Below are 15550 nucleotides of genomic sequence, written 5' to 3'. Positions count from 1 at the left end.
TGAACATTTTATTTTTTTCACACAAAAATTAATTTTCAAGTTGTTTTTTCATAGGAGTTACCAAAGGAAAAAAAAAAAAAAAGGAGAGAAGGAGAGGGGACAAAAAAGGCAAATCTTTGGGCCCATGCCAAACACCATTTTATACGATCTCTTGCTTCTCAGCACTTAACTTTCCTAAGGGGTTCCTGAAGGGGTTTGCAATATTCTCTTCTGCAAGGAACAACATACTGTAATTTTGCTTCCTCGATTTCCCTGTGGCTCCCCTCGAACTGTAGATCCCTTTTTGCAGGGATAATCAGTTTTCAGTGGCCTCTACTGTGATTATGAATGCAGTTCTCTTAATGAAGATATTGACTCTAATGAATAAGGAGATGACCACAAAAGCATAATGCACACTGGGACCCTTTAGTACAAGGTCATGGTTTATCAACATAGAACACATACTGGCTATTAAAGGAAAAGTGATGTAGTGAGTAGACAGGAAGTTGAGAAACTCATAAGAAGCCTTATAAGATGCAGCATGCTCTCGGGAACCATCCTGCCCATTCTGAAGGACTTCATAAAGTACAGGGTTTTAAAGTATTAGATAAAGCACCTAATACAGCAGAATGCAAATATAACTCTTGACTGTGTCCTGAGTGATACCACTGTCCATTCAGTAGCTAAATCAACTACACTATGGTAGTCTAACAGGTGACAAGATATAGTTTTTGAAAGATATCAGATAACAAAAAGAAATGTGGAAAAGCTTTGAAAAATAACTACTAAATTATTTTGCATCAGTAAGAGGGTCATATATGGAGTAATATCCACTTGATAGAGTGGTCTCAGTGGTGGACTTCGAAAAATAATTAATCTTCCCATAGGGAAACAGACAAACTTTATCTCGGGTAAAAAAAGAAATATATGTATTTTGAATACTATCATTCCAAATACATACAGAACAATAATGTTGATCACAAATTTGCAAATACGTATGTGTAAGCCCTTTCCCTCAGATCTGAGGGAGGGCTTCTTATACAATTTATATTATTTGTAATAAGAATGTCAAAATGGAAAGCCTGACTTGGAGAACATTTATCTTTATTTTACTTGTCTAGAAATCCAACCAAGTGAAAATGAAATGGTTTATGGTTTTCATAATCTCGTTTATTCTTTTACATATTACAGCAGAGAAATAAATCCTGTGATCAAGATTTTCAGAAACAAGCCCATATTTATTGTTAGGCACCTGCCCAAGTTATCAAAATGCTGGGCTCCTGCTAGTTTCCATTCATCTCAGAAGCACAGGTAAAATTATTTTTATTTTGTTGCAAATTCACTCAACTTCAGTACATAATAATGCAGCTTGGAAGAATGAATAGTTGATAGATGATGGACAGGAGAAGCAGGTATACCTGAAACCTGTCCGGTGATCTGGAATTTAGCCCCCAACCATCTGTCCTTTGCTTGCACTTATTCTTTAATACTATTGTTAAATGCAAGTTGTTGAATCAATTGCATTGATGCTCAACAGATAGGTAGCAATCACCAAAGTGGGCCTTATGACTAGGTAGAATCAGATTTATTTTGGAGGTTCTTTAAGAGAATATATTATAAATTCTGCAAGAGTAGCTTTCCTTTCTTTTTAAAATACTTCTTTTTACGTAAGTTTTTGCTTAGTTGGTTGGTGGGCTGGTTGTTTTTTTTTTAGCTAGTTTTTAACTAGATCATCAGTGGCCACAGCCTGATTTCAGTTTCTTTAATGCAAATCTTCATTACTTGCATTGATTTAAACTGTAATACTCTAGTTTTTGCTGTTGCTATTCTATCTCATTAAAATCTACTGAGTCATTCCAGATGGGAGCAACTGCAATCAAATTCTTGTCTCTGATAATTTAGCTTAACAAGAGAACAAAGCTTGTGTTTGTAAGAGAAACTCTTTAAAGTGTAACAAATATTGATAGTTACAAATGAGAAATTTTACTTGACTTTTCTTCCTGAATTCTATTCCTTTCTTATCAGATGTAGAATTATATTAATATTTTTTGACATGAAATTCTAGGGGGAAATAAATCTGGTTTTGTTTTGTTCTTTTTATCTGTTATCTACTTTTTAATGTAATGAATGTAATTAACAAAACTCTTTTGACACACCTCTAGGTTTTGGTTTTGGCTTAATAGCAGGAGAATTTGGAACCTCAGATGGTCTTTGATAGCATTTGATAACATTATCTGCAAATTTTAAGTAATATTAGAGATTAGCATATATTAACAGCATATATTAACATATATTAAAGCTAATTCCTTAGAATTAGCTTTTAATCTATGAAAAACAGCTTCTTATATTATTAAAGTAATAAGCAACCTAGATAAAAACTGTCTGAAATTGTTGAATGAACTAGAACAGATTCATCTATGAGACCCAAGAAACTAGTTTCTGTTTTTAATATTTTCTTGTGTTTCTCTACTCTAGGTTTAACACTGCAAGGATAAATGCCTTCACTGGTCAAAGCTGCAATTGAATATATTAAGGAAGCAAACTACTTATGTGATAGAGACAGTATGAATAAATACCTGATTTTTGAAAGGACTTCAGCTTTCAGCACTCACTGAAATACATGAGCTAAATAAGGTAAGAAATATGTTAGGTCATCACTGTTAGGAATTAGCTGTTTCTGACGTCAGAAAAGTTAATGAGTCCTGAAGACAGAAAAGTTAATTTGTTCATAACAAACTAAAAGCACTTTAGTGGGCAAACTTATTGACTGGAGAAGAAGCTTGAACTTGATTGTGACAGGAAAAAGAGTTTGCAAGGATCCACAGTGTATTTGCAGTTCAAGGTATTATAATTAATTCAGTTAATGTGACCAAAGCGGGGGTCTCACAGAGTTTCTTGATAGCTCTGAGAATGTAAAGAGGAAAAATCTTACTTGTGTATATGTACAGCCACACCAGCTGTGCTAGGAAGGATGTGTCCCGCAATACCACTGTGGCCCTGGCAATGAAATCTCCCATTTGTTCAGGGAAATTAAGTCTCCAGAGACTTTACTGAAGTATTTTAACTTTTTCTCTTCTATCTGCTTAAAGCAAACTGAATTTTTTCAAGACTAAAACCTGACTAGGTTTGGGTATTTGAGGAGGGAGGGCGTTGAGTTGCTACATGATACATTTCTGCTTCTAAGTGTCACCTGAGCTTTCTGTTGAAATACTAATACAAGCACATTTATCAGATGATAGTCTCAAAAACTTTAAGTCATAAATGACTTTCTGAAGACTCCCTATCCAGCAGGCAGATAAACCCATTAGAGTTCAGAGTAGTGTGTGTAGAAACAGAAAATTATCTTGAAACCTATGAAGAAAGCCTCAAGAGGTCATTCTGCCAGAACAAATTCTATCTAAAACCAATGTAAAATAAACACTTGAGTTTTCATGAACAAACCTATAAAAGGAATTTGTGTCAAAATAATAGTGTAAAATGAGACTACAATAGATTAGTTTGGTAAGGCAGGGACAAAATTTCAAACGTTTCTGGGAGACACTGAGTTTCAAAATATTCCTGTTTCAGACCACCAACTCCAACCTTTCAAATCACAAAGAGCACTGTTAGTGGAAGGTTAATTTGGAATTAGTCTTTTTTCAAGCTCGTCTTAAAAAAATCTTAAGTTATTTTGGTAATCTACTGTGATTCTTCAAAATTCAAATATCCTGTGCTTGCAGGTTCTCCAATTTTCATTAATCTCCCACTTCGAATAGGAAATCTGAGTAAATAAGATGTTATTTGCATTTATTAATATATATATATTCTGTGAATCCATCGTTTGATTCTATTCAGTTCTACAATATTCTGTGAATCCATCTTTTGCTGCTATTTAACTCTATGGAATTGCTGTAGATATAACAGTGTACACTATCCATTTTCCAGTTCATTTACTTAGACCCCCCCCGCCCACCGAATCATTCAGAAGGAAATCCAAACATGTTTTTTATCATTTGTGGCTAAGCATCAGTAGTCAAAATTAGTATTTCCATTGTTTCATGAATACTTACCATTGCCATTATTATGTTTCTCTATTCAGCTACCTTGACTTGTAAACTTCTCTCATAGTAATATGTATTTTAGATAGTTTTATTACATGCCATCCCCATTTACTGTTTGCATCATCTATACAACCTACCACACATACTTCATGCCAAAAGTAGAAGCTACTTTTATGATACAAAATCATGAGTGCAGCTATAGGCCAAAGACATCAGAGACTGTACCGACTGCTGAGAATATTGTCTTGTTAAGGTAGCTGGTTGCCTGTTATTCACAGAAGATTTACTGCAGTAAAAGAGAAGGCTCTTCTGGTTAATCTTTAAAGTGCTATTTCTACAAAGGTTGCCTTGAATTTTTACAAAGGCTGAGTGCTCTAGCAGTGGGGAAACAAGGAGGGAGATTTTGAATCATGGGCCTTTATGCCCATGCCACATTACCTTCCAGATATCACCATTCACATTTCAATCTGTCAAATGTTACTGTGGGGAATATGGGCTAATGCAGTCATCTCCTGCTAAGGACATAATGTCAAAGGTTTTATCCTGTCATACACTAAAAAGACAAATATGGTTGAAGATGACCTCTGGACACCTATCACGTAACTGGATTATGAAAGGCAAACACTGAAACAACGTGTGAGACTTGTATTGAATACATTATTTCCTGCTAAAATAGCTTAAGACTGGATGGATTTGTTACCAAAATTGAGTTAAATGGAGTTAAAAGATGGGTTGTCTTATTTAAACTGTAGGAATGTAAGGACATATGATATGGATGTGAGGTCTACAGTTCATCTTCAAGGTAATATTGAACATTACCTCCAGGAATCACCAGTCCTTTTGTACCAAATGCATTTTTGCAAGTGAATTGAGGATTCAAGAGTGACCATCAGGGTTCTCTTTTTAGCTGTCATCGTTGGATTAACTTCTGTTGCATTTCACAATGTAGTCTAGAAAGAGGAAGCCAGCTAAACAACTTCAACAGAAGATAATGGACACTCTAGGTCAGAATTTCAGTCTTGCTCCAGCTTTTTCTTATAGTTAAAGAAACTATATTAAAAATGAAATGCTTTAATCTGCTAACAGGTCTTTTGGTGGGAGCATGTTTGGTTTTGGAGGGAGGGTTTCAAACGTAAAGGAAACCACTCATAGTTGCACAAAATCTTGTTTTTAAATATCAGTTTTTTAGTAGCTAAGAGGCCAAATTATGCTGCTTGGTGCATCAGGAGATGAGTAATAAGCTGGGCTTCTAAAACAATCAGGCCAATGGAGTTGAGCATATCCATGTGTTTCCATGTGCTGTTAAAACATCTTCTCCTCCTTACCCTCAGCACCATTTTAATCTGTTGTTCAGTTCCAGCAGAGGACACAGGGAAAATAAAGTGTTATTCAAGTTTTATGACAATAAATTTTTGGGCAGAAAAATACATGCTATCAATGCTGCAAATGTGAAGAATAATAGCATATTGCTGTTCCAGTATGAGACATGAGAACTCTGTATGAGAGAAAGCCCTTCTCAAATGCACCAAGGGCTTTATAGGCTCTTCCCATAGGTCTGCCCACTCATGAGACATAAAAACAATGTAAACAGTCTTCATTAGCTATGATGTTTGACAACTACTTTTTTGCCTCTAGACTTCCATTGGGAATCAGGTCAATTGAGTAGTGACAAGCTAATTACTGTTTTATCTTCATTATTTCAGTTTAGTTCCCCATGGGAGGCATTTGCATCATGAGAAACCCAGCACTGCAGCAGAGCCAGAGACTTTCACCATGAAGATTTTCTTTTTTGAAAAAGAGATTAGAAACTTCAGCATAAGTGCTATACTGCAAACCCTCATAGAGTTCTGCTAGTAGATATGTAACTTCTCTGACCTTCTGCAGGTGATAATTTGCTATGAATACTTGCAGTTCATAGAGAGCTAGCTTCCTTTCTTTCCAAAAGGGAGTGACTATAATAATAGATTCAAGCAGGATGACAGAATAATATAGGGAAACAGCCTGTACTCTTTGCTCTGTAGCTTAGAGTACTCCCATATATCTTGCTTCCTTTTATCAATAGAAGCTTTTGGAAGATTTTCGTTGAGTTTCAGACTGTCATTTCATTTTATTAAAAAAAAAAAAAATCAAATATTCCCTATTTAGGAGTTCTTTTTTGTTTTAAGAACTGGCTAGGTTTCAGAAAATCAACTTCAAGACTAGAGTTTTGTGTGTGAATTTTGAGACCCCCCCTTGACCCCCCTTCACATCCCTTTGTGAATCTCCAACAAACAGCTGACTACAGTCAAATTAACAGCCACTTTACCAGAGCAGTATGAAGAAAATGGGGCTTATTTTTAGCTGGGTGACACATCATACTTTTCTGATTTAGCAGTCTAATACAGTAAGAGGTATAAAATAGACTCTGGTTCTTTGAAATTATTTCCTTCAATGTATCTTTAAAGAGTATATTATTAGACTGTCCTAATACAAAATGATCAGCTGAAACTAATCTCACTAATGAGGTTCATTTGTTCTTTGACAAAACAATAAATAGCTTTCACAAGAAAAAAAAAAAACAACTAATAGTTTAGCCACAGCCTTATAATTAATTTTCTTCTCCGGTGCTAGCGAGCATGGAAACAAACAGTAAATTTTTCATTTGTTCACCTCTTTAGAGCAACTGTTTAGCACAGATATGCTTGATTAATGGATTTAATTTGTTCCCTTCTCCTGTAGTCAGTTTTCATATTACACTGGTTATCAGAGGATAGGGCAATAATGCGAGCACTCTCATTGTACTGTATTCCATCAGTGTCAGGGCTGCCTTCTAGCTCTGGGTCTGCATCTTTAACCTTTGTAGTCCTGATGGATCTTTCATCAATCTGTGTTACAGTCACCTTGGGAAGCAAAAGCAGAAGCACTCACTCAGCACTTACAGGTAGTAAAGTGTGTCATTATTTCTTATAAAATGTTGGCAGCAGTGCACCTTTCGTTTCCCACAGAAATATGATTTGTGAGATGAGCAACCCTAATGTTAAGAGAGGAAAATGTAAGTTAATAGTCTGCTTACTACCTGGATTTTATATTTATATTAATATGTGTCTGTATGTCTGTGTTGCAGTGTGTCTATAAGAATGTACATACATATATGTTTAGATTATACTTTCTTAATGTAAGAGTTTAGATGTACATATGTAAACTATATTTTGGTTGTTCTAAAAATTATTATTCTATTCTTATATTTTTTATACCTGGTTCAATTTACATCATAAATAGTAAGACAGACTTCAAAAAACTTCCTTTCCACAATGCTAGTTCCCTCCCAGTGGAATAATCATAGAGACTTGCTAAGGTTATTCTAGGTTTCAGGCTTTTGAAGTGCTGCATAAGTACAAGGTGTCATGTTCCTTCAGCTTCTGTTATACTCAAAAGAGGTTTAACAAAATTTTAGAAGAATGTTACATTAAATCCTTCATTTGTCTATTACAATAATGACCTGACAAGTTGTATAATATTGATGCCAGTTTTTCTCATTCTTCAGGATCATGCCATTTATTTTGCCTGTTTCGAAAGTAGTTCTAGATGGAGTGACAAAATGTGAACATCAATTGATACATTTATTTATTTAACTTTTCTTTAACCTGACCAATACTAGAAAAGTGAAATTGTGAAATGAAAATTAAAACCTCCATGATCCATGTTAGATACTTTCTTAATTTGAAAATTTCATTATGATTATGACACTTAAAGCCAAATGTAAATTAATACATTAAAAAAAAATTAAAAAAAAGGGGTTTGTTTAATTAACAATGTGATATTTTAGGAACATTTTGAGACTAATATTGTCCACGGTGATAGTTTTTAAAAATGTCATTCCAGTCCTGCTTTTTACTTAGTAGATATTCTTGTGTTTATTCCTTTGAAGACTTTTCCCCCATTCAGCTAAGAACAGTTTGGTTTGTCAGACAAGTTCAGGGTGGTCATACATAAATATTTGGTTCTCCTTCTGATTTTGAGAATATCTAAACCAAATTAATTTTGTTCTTCTTTAATGAGGAATTTTTATTGTCTCAGTGGGTATATTAGAAACTCCAAAGCAAAGAAAGAGTCAGATTTTGTCTGTAGATAATTTTTGCTCAGTATAATGTACACTTAAAGTCGATTTAAAGTCTCTGTGCACTTAATTTTTTACTTTAGAAATTATAGCATAGAGTAAAATTCAGTAACACCAGCATTTCATCTATGCTGTAAAATTCTTACTTATGTGAGTTTTCAAGGAAAAAAAAATCTGGAAAAACACTTAAATAATTGTATTTTGAAATTATAAAAATATTGGAACTAAAAGCCTAAAAGAGAGAAGATTTTGGACTACCTGGATTACTTTACTTTTATCAACTTGTATCATTTGCTACTGTCTATGTTAACTTTATAGCTAACTTGGTAAACAAAAGAGAATTTAAATGATTTTTTTAAATCAACAACAAATAACAAAATGTAGACAGATTTTGCAAAAAGAAATTATTAAACATTCAAGGAATTCTTGAAGCTTTAAAGATACCGTCTTCTGTCTATTGTGACAAGCTACTCTATGGTACAGAGTGGAATAGAGAAGCAACCAAACACAAAAAAAAAAAAAAGAGAGTTGATTTCTTCTAATTATGTGTGGCTGGTAATGATACCTCACTAACACTTGGTAAAATCATCATCCTTTGTTCATTCCTTAAATTTCCTATGCTGATGTCTGCCTCAGGCTGAAGTCTTCCAAGAAAACCTCAGTCAAAAGTGTTCAGCTGTTTCTAAGAGCACAGCATTATTACTATGTCCTTCTAGAGCGCCAGACAGAAGAACCAACGTAGATTAGGGGTGACACAGGTAGGGATTGAAACAAAGTTCTATTTCATATGCCTCTAGTTAACTCACCTGAATCTTTCTATGAATGGTCCATAACTGTAATTTGTAAATATTCAGTGAGTAGTATCTGGTTTTTTATTTGAAAATCATTTCAATATTTTGGAGGCCAACCTATAAATAAGCTAATTAATTCAGTGAGTATTTAAAAGCAAACTTTTACCATGCTTCCTACTTTGAAAGAAAATAAACAAACAAACCAAGCCCCACACTCCACCACTCATCCTAAATAATCTGGAGATAGTACATCACTGAACTTTCTCTCGATTTCTGATGATAAAAATTCATTGAAAAATCCAACCCTCATGTTTTGGAAATATAGCGCAAATGAAGTGAACCTTCATTGAATGGTACTAAAAATACAGAAATTCTACAAGGAAATTAATAGTTCTGTTTTCAAATTAGAGTATTGTATGGGTTTTGGCTGAGATAGAGTCAATCTTCTTCTTAGTAGCATGTATGGTGCTATGTTTGTATCTGTGATGGAAACAGTGTTGATAACACAGGGATGTTTCAGCACCCCACCCTGACAGTCAGTTGGCTGGGGGAGCACAAGAAGTTGGGAGGGGGCACAGCCAGGACAACTGAACCCAACTGACCAAAGAGATGTCCCACACTATATGGTGTTGTACTTAGCAGGGACAGCTGAGGGAGAAGGAGGAAAGGGGGGATGTTTGGAGTGATGGCATTTGTGCTCCTGAGTCACCATTACACGTGATAGAGCCCTTCTGTCCTGGAGATGGCTGAACACCTGCCTCAGCATGGGAAATAATGAATGAATCCCTTGTTTTTCTTCACTTGTGCAAGCAGCTTTTGTTTTACCTGTTAAACTTTCTTTGTCTCAACCTGTGAGATTTCAAAATTTTACCTTTGCAATTCCCTTGCCCCATCTCACTGTGGGGGGAATAAGCAAGTGGCTGTGTGATGGTTAGCAACCAGCTGGGGTTAAACCACAACAAACGCAGAAAATGCATCATTTTGAGTTCCACACTGTAATAATGGGTTACAATAAAAATACTGTTATGAGTAAATGTCTTCAGTTCCTATAGGAAAAAATGGAGAATAACACGATAATTAAATCATATTTAACCTCTTTTTGTATCTATACATTAAATAAGGTTGCCTTGAAGCCATAGTTCTTTGCAGTGTCTCAGGTAAGGAATGCTTTGTGTGATAAGCTCAGTGATGGTTATTTTAATGTAGCACTGTGTGTGCACGTGTCCCTGAACACATTACATGATATCTATTCCAACTCTGTCATTAGCATGAGAGCTAACAAGCTTGGAGATGACTTAGTGAAAGGTCAGGTACTTCATTAAAACCACCTGTCAGCCATTGGAGGATTTCCAGCAATGACGAGCTATGACAAAAACAACTGAATTTACATTATACTTCTGCACAATTAACTCTAAGGAAATAAGAGGCAATTTAAAGGAATAGCTGAGAGACTAGTCAAGATGAATTACACTTATCTGTACTACACCAAACTGCCTCAATGCCCTGGAACTTAGAATACTGTTATCAGTATAGAAATGACCATTATGTCAAGCAGTTTCAGCCTGTAATCCTTAGTTAGAAAACAAGACACAAGTTTTCTTAGAAGAGTTAATTGAAATAAAAAAACCTCCTACCACAATCAGTAGCATATTCCAGAGAAAGTGGAAATCATTCAAGACTGATTTTTGCTTGGGAAGACTGTGAACAATGTGTTTTAATGCATTCTGTACTTGTCATCTTCCCCGTATGACCAGTAAACCTGAAGGTGAAAGGGATACTGCATTTCTCCTATGTGCCAGGGCAGGAGGTTGCTCCATGGAAGGGCCATTGCTTTGCTCCAGTTTATGACTGCTGTCTGAAGAGCATTCTCCTATCTTAGTGTTGTTTAACTTATTATACTCAAGTGATGAAAGATCAATGCAACAGCTGAAGTAATTCAATGTATAAAAAACCAGAATTAACTGTTGAAAGAAGAAATTTGCACTGTTAGAATAAGATTGCTTAAATACTGTGATCTGACAATTTGACAGGGGAGCTAACTATCCCTTTTAATGCCCTCCTCAAAATCCAAGAACAGAAAGAATGAACTTGAAATACATATTCTTAATTTGGAAAAGGTAGGGTAGAATTCACTTTTGATGAAGGGCCAGTTGTTGCAGCTTGTATTTCGAATAGGCAAGACAATTTACAGAATGCTTATTTTATATGATTAATTTTTCTCTGTTTTTTTTTTAAAAAAGGTTATCCAAGTTCTTGCCTCAAGAAGTGCTGTGAACTTTCTCTCTGCTTCCTCACATTGTTTTCTTCCTGCAAATATATCATTAGCATTTGAGAACAGTGGAGGACAGCTGAGACTTCAATTAGCTGCTTTTATGAAGCAGATGTGAACATCTTCAAATCAGATAATCAATGGTTGCTCTCTGTGATGGACAAAACAAAAAGAATGTGTCTCAAAAAAACCTCATGTGAGTCATGATAAAAATCATATGACTGAGGAAGAAAATCAGGAGGGAACAAAACTGGCTGCAAAAAAAATCTCAGGATGTATCTCAATACACTAATAATATTGCACTGTTGACAGGGATCTATTTTGAGATTTCTTTCTGGGATTGCTTGTCGTGTAGCAGCTGGGTACTGAAAAAATGTTTTAAAATTTCCTTTGATGATTCATCAAGCCACCATGACTTATCTCCTTTAATTTAATTAAAAAGAGTTTTCTAATAACAGTAATTTAAAAAGAGTGAATTACAGAGAGAAGATGTCTTCAGACTGCTGTAAAATGTCATATTGACAGTCACTATGGATGTCAGCAGAAATCTTAAAATGCAGAGGGAACAAAAACATGATAATTTAATACTTCCAGATCACTATTTGCAGGAGAACCATGTCAATATATCTAGAATGCAGTACTTAGTTCATGGCAGCTTCTAATGAATGCTCAAAAGCTGTGAAAAACTGTTTCTTATTTTTCTTTATGTGCTAAATTTTATATTAAAAACTTGAAATATTTATATATATAAGCACTATAAAAATGTATTTTCTAATAATTTCATTTTCTAAAGCCTGGTGCAAAATAAATAATAAGTAAACTAACCTCAAACCTTCCCGAACTTTTACAATACCTACCAAATAAGCAAGATTAGTCTAATGAGTGCTAGTGTTGGGCTTAAAAGATTTGAATTCTGTTATCTTCTGTACCAGAGTTTTCCTTCAAAAAAGGCAGTTAGCCTTTCAAAACTTCTCTAGAAATCAAGAAAAGCATTTTCTGACTTCAGTATTATGTGACAGTAATGGAAATCCAAAGTTTTGTAGCTATGATGCTGATGGTAGAATATTTATTATCAAAAATAGTATAGTTGTTTGTTTGTTTGTTTTTTAATATATCTTATTCCCTGAGTAAATCATAATGCAAGATACAATGCAAATACTTGCCTTGGTTTAGTTTGGTTATTTGGCATTTACTACGTTAATGTATGTTATGGAATTTTAAAAAGTCGATACGATCTAAATTATTCGCTCTTTCTACTGTGTTTTTCCTGGTGTTAAATAATTGCACACCTGACACCTGCTGGAAATAGAAATCAAACATGCAAGCTGGTTTGTTGAGAATACATTGCATCAGTGAACTTTTGCTATTTGTTTTGTTCTGACTGGAGTTTCTGATTGTGACGTATTTCTATAAAGTCCTAAATGATGCTTCCTGGATTGAATTATAACAGATCAATGCCCTGAGACCATAATACTTGTGGAGGCTGGAATCCCCTTAAACTGGAATTGCTGGAAAGGAGCTAGTCTGAAAACTTTGTTTGCTCTGTTTTGTTCCAGAAGGGCTCCATTCTGACGACAAAATTTAAAGAAAATGCAGTTGAGCATTTCAGAAGGCACTAGCTAGCAAGAAAGTAGAAATCAAGTATATGCATAAACATAGGTATACACATACATATGCATATATGTAGGTATGTATACATGATATAAACAGGAAAACATACAGGTGTGTAACTGTGCCTTGTGGTAGCATACTATCAAAGCCTACTCATTGATTTGGTACCTTAGATAATAACTGCAATGAAATTGCACCAGCTTGGCTTTTCGGTTGTTCTACTTAGCAAAGCAAATGCTCCAGAAAATTCAAAGTGCTTGAGATCCTCAAACATACTCAAGCTCAGGTCTCTGTCCTTCTTTTTTACCTTGTATTTAGTGTGCAAACACAGATATGCTATCGCAGTCTGTGCTCCTGTCTTCATTTTTCTGTGGAAATACATCTGGAAAGCTTTCTTTATAAATGCTTTTGGTAGTGTTTGTGTTTAAACAAGAGGAGTAAATCCAGTATCATTTGCTTAATGATTTCACAATGTGAAATTTTTATGAATAACAAAGGATTTGAGGACCTGCAGAGGCCTTTTTTCATGTGCATTTACATGCCAAGTCATTTCCTGACAAACTTTGTTTTATTTTACTTCTGTCAGAGAAGATAATAGCTAATATGAACATACATCTTTTCACTGAGGTGGGGGAGATCTTGTCAAGGATCACTGTAAGAGCATGACTGTGCTCACAACATATCTTCAAGCAACTGCAGTCCCTCTTAAGAATGGGAACAATGACTTAGTGTGATATGAGGCAGATTAGCTGTGTCTCAATGTCTTCTGGCAGCACATTATGTTCATGTCATGTTCTTGAATTTCATTTAGAGATAAGCTCTGTGAGTGATTGTAGCATGCATCTTAATATTGTAATCTACTCTTGATGTATGGAAACAGAGCAAACTAGATGGAGAGAATCTTTCAAATGACTTTGTCTGTTATTTAGTTTTTAAGTACATGGTTTTCCATAAAGAAATCGTTTCCATAAAGAAATTGTTTTCTCCACTGATTCTCTTTAAACCTTTCCAGTCTCCTAACACACTATTGTTTAAGATAAGAGGAATAAATTGGTGGCCACTGAGCTCTCAAATGAGTAGGTTTTAATACTTTTTTCCTTGAGTCCTAATGGTCTTACAAGCATGGATGGTATTAATGTTATTACATTATCCTAATGGTCTGAATGACATTAATATTCCACCTTAAGCATCAGGAATTACTATTCAAATTATATTTAACCCAAAACCAACATCTAAGTAGATCCCACATTTCTCCCACACATATCTGTCACATAAAAGAAGTTATTAGAAAATAGTAAATACATTATACGATTTCCTAATAATTCCTTAAAATCAAAACAAAACAAAACTTCTAAAAAGCTTGTGTAATATGATAAACAGAACATTCATTTTGAATATAGCACAGTTCACCTTCTTGCTTAAGGAATAATTTCCAGATTTATAAAAGAAGCTGAGTTTGCCCAGGGACTTAATAAATGAGGATGGTATCATTCTGTAGTCCTGAGCAGCTGATAGAAAATTTTAGGATATGTTCAGTTGAGGTATGTGTGAGGAAATCCCCTGAAAATACCAGTCTCATGTCTTAATAAAAGACTGCCCATCAGCTTGGCTGCTTTGGAGGACTGAAAGTCATGTGAAATTGTGGAAAAATGGATCTGCTGAAAAATTCTAAATTCCTTTTTATTTTTCTTCAGAAATCTCAGTTTTAAATCACAGCTTTTACCAGTTAGATTTAATTTTGTTTTGCTTCTAAGTGGGATGACAAGAAGTTTCCTTCCTGTTTCATATTAGAAATATACCATCTACCCAGATGACATCACTTCCTGGTGTATCTTGTATGACTTTTCTATGGATTCACCTCTGTTCAGAGACATGAAAGGTAATTATCTCATTTTACACCTACAGTTAGTCTCTTTCTCAGCCACAACATAAAAAAAACATAAGGGCTGTGCTTGGAAACTGCCCACTTAACAATGGTAAGAGGTGAAATTTCACATCATTTTTAAGAACTGTTATGGAAGGCATGTTTTGTAAGCATTTACTCTCCCTTCTGATGCGTTTGCTTTGCTTTGAGAATTAAAAGTTATCTTTGCATAAAGCTTATGATAAAATGAAACACTGCATATATCCTCTCCTGTAGATGGCAAATGAATATTGCACAGGTATTTTATTTTATTATTGCTACTCTGTGCCATCTCTGCCATTTCACAAATATCATTAAAACTGAAGAACATCAGTCAAAATATCCTTGAGATCTACCATAAAGAGAGCTTACGTATATAGACTTTCCATGCTTGAGCAGCAGACTAATCCCTCTGGAATATATGAGTATTTACTAAGAAATCCATTTTGCTGGCAGTTCTTATTGCAATCAATTAGCCCTACATTCCCTTTTTGGCCACTCTTCAAGGTAAAATGCTATCAGAAAAATTATTTTTGTGAGATGGACTTGCAGGAGCTACCTATTTTCTAGTCATCTTTTAGTGACTGATGCATGGTTTTATTTGTTACAGTGAAAGAATTGGATACCTATAATGTCTATGGAGTTCAGCAGAAGACAGAAACAGTGTGAGAGAATATACTTCATTTACCTTGCCACTGGTGTTTGAGCAATGCACTGATACATAGCATGTCATCAGATGAGACTGAATAAGAGCTTTTGTTTTGAAGGCCTCTAAAACTGTCATTCTAAGGCTTTTTAAGCTAAACCCATACCAAATGGACTTTATCACAAAACTCATTGGTAGGACTTCACACATATGAA

The 15550-nt window shown here is 34.7% G+C and overlaps 1 long non-coding RNA gene across 1 annotated transcript; it reads left to right on the top strand.

Moving 5' to 3' along the window:
- The first annotated feature begins 1047 nt into the window (after positions 1-1047).
- Positions 1048-15484, top strand: LOC110365354 (uncharacterized). Its single transcript, XR_002424789.2, has 4 exons — positions 1048-1290; positions 2455-2613; positions 14578-14665; positions 15300-15484. It is a non-coding gene; the product is annotated as an uncharacterized LOC110365354 (long non-coding RNA).
- Positions 15485-15550: the final 66 nt, after the last annotated feature.

The sequence above is a fragment of the Columba livia genome, chromosome 1 (genome assembly GCF_036013475.1).
Source record: "Columba livia isolate bColLiv1 breed racing homer chromosome 1, bColLiv1.pat.W.v2, whole genome shotgun sequence".
In the NCBI taxonomy this organism is placed as follows: domain Eukaryota; kingdom Metazoa; phylum Chordata; class Aves; order Columbiformes; family Columbidae; genus Columba; species Columba livia.
Note: the sequence above shows the minus strand (reverse complement) of the source record. Positions and strands in the feature narration are given on the sequence as shown.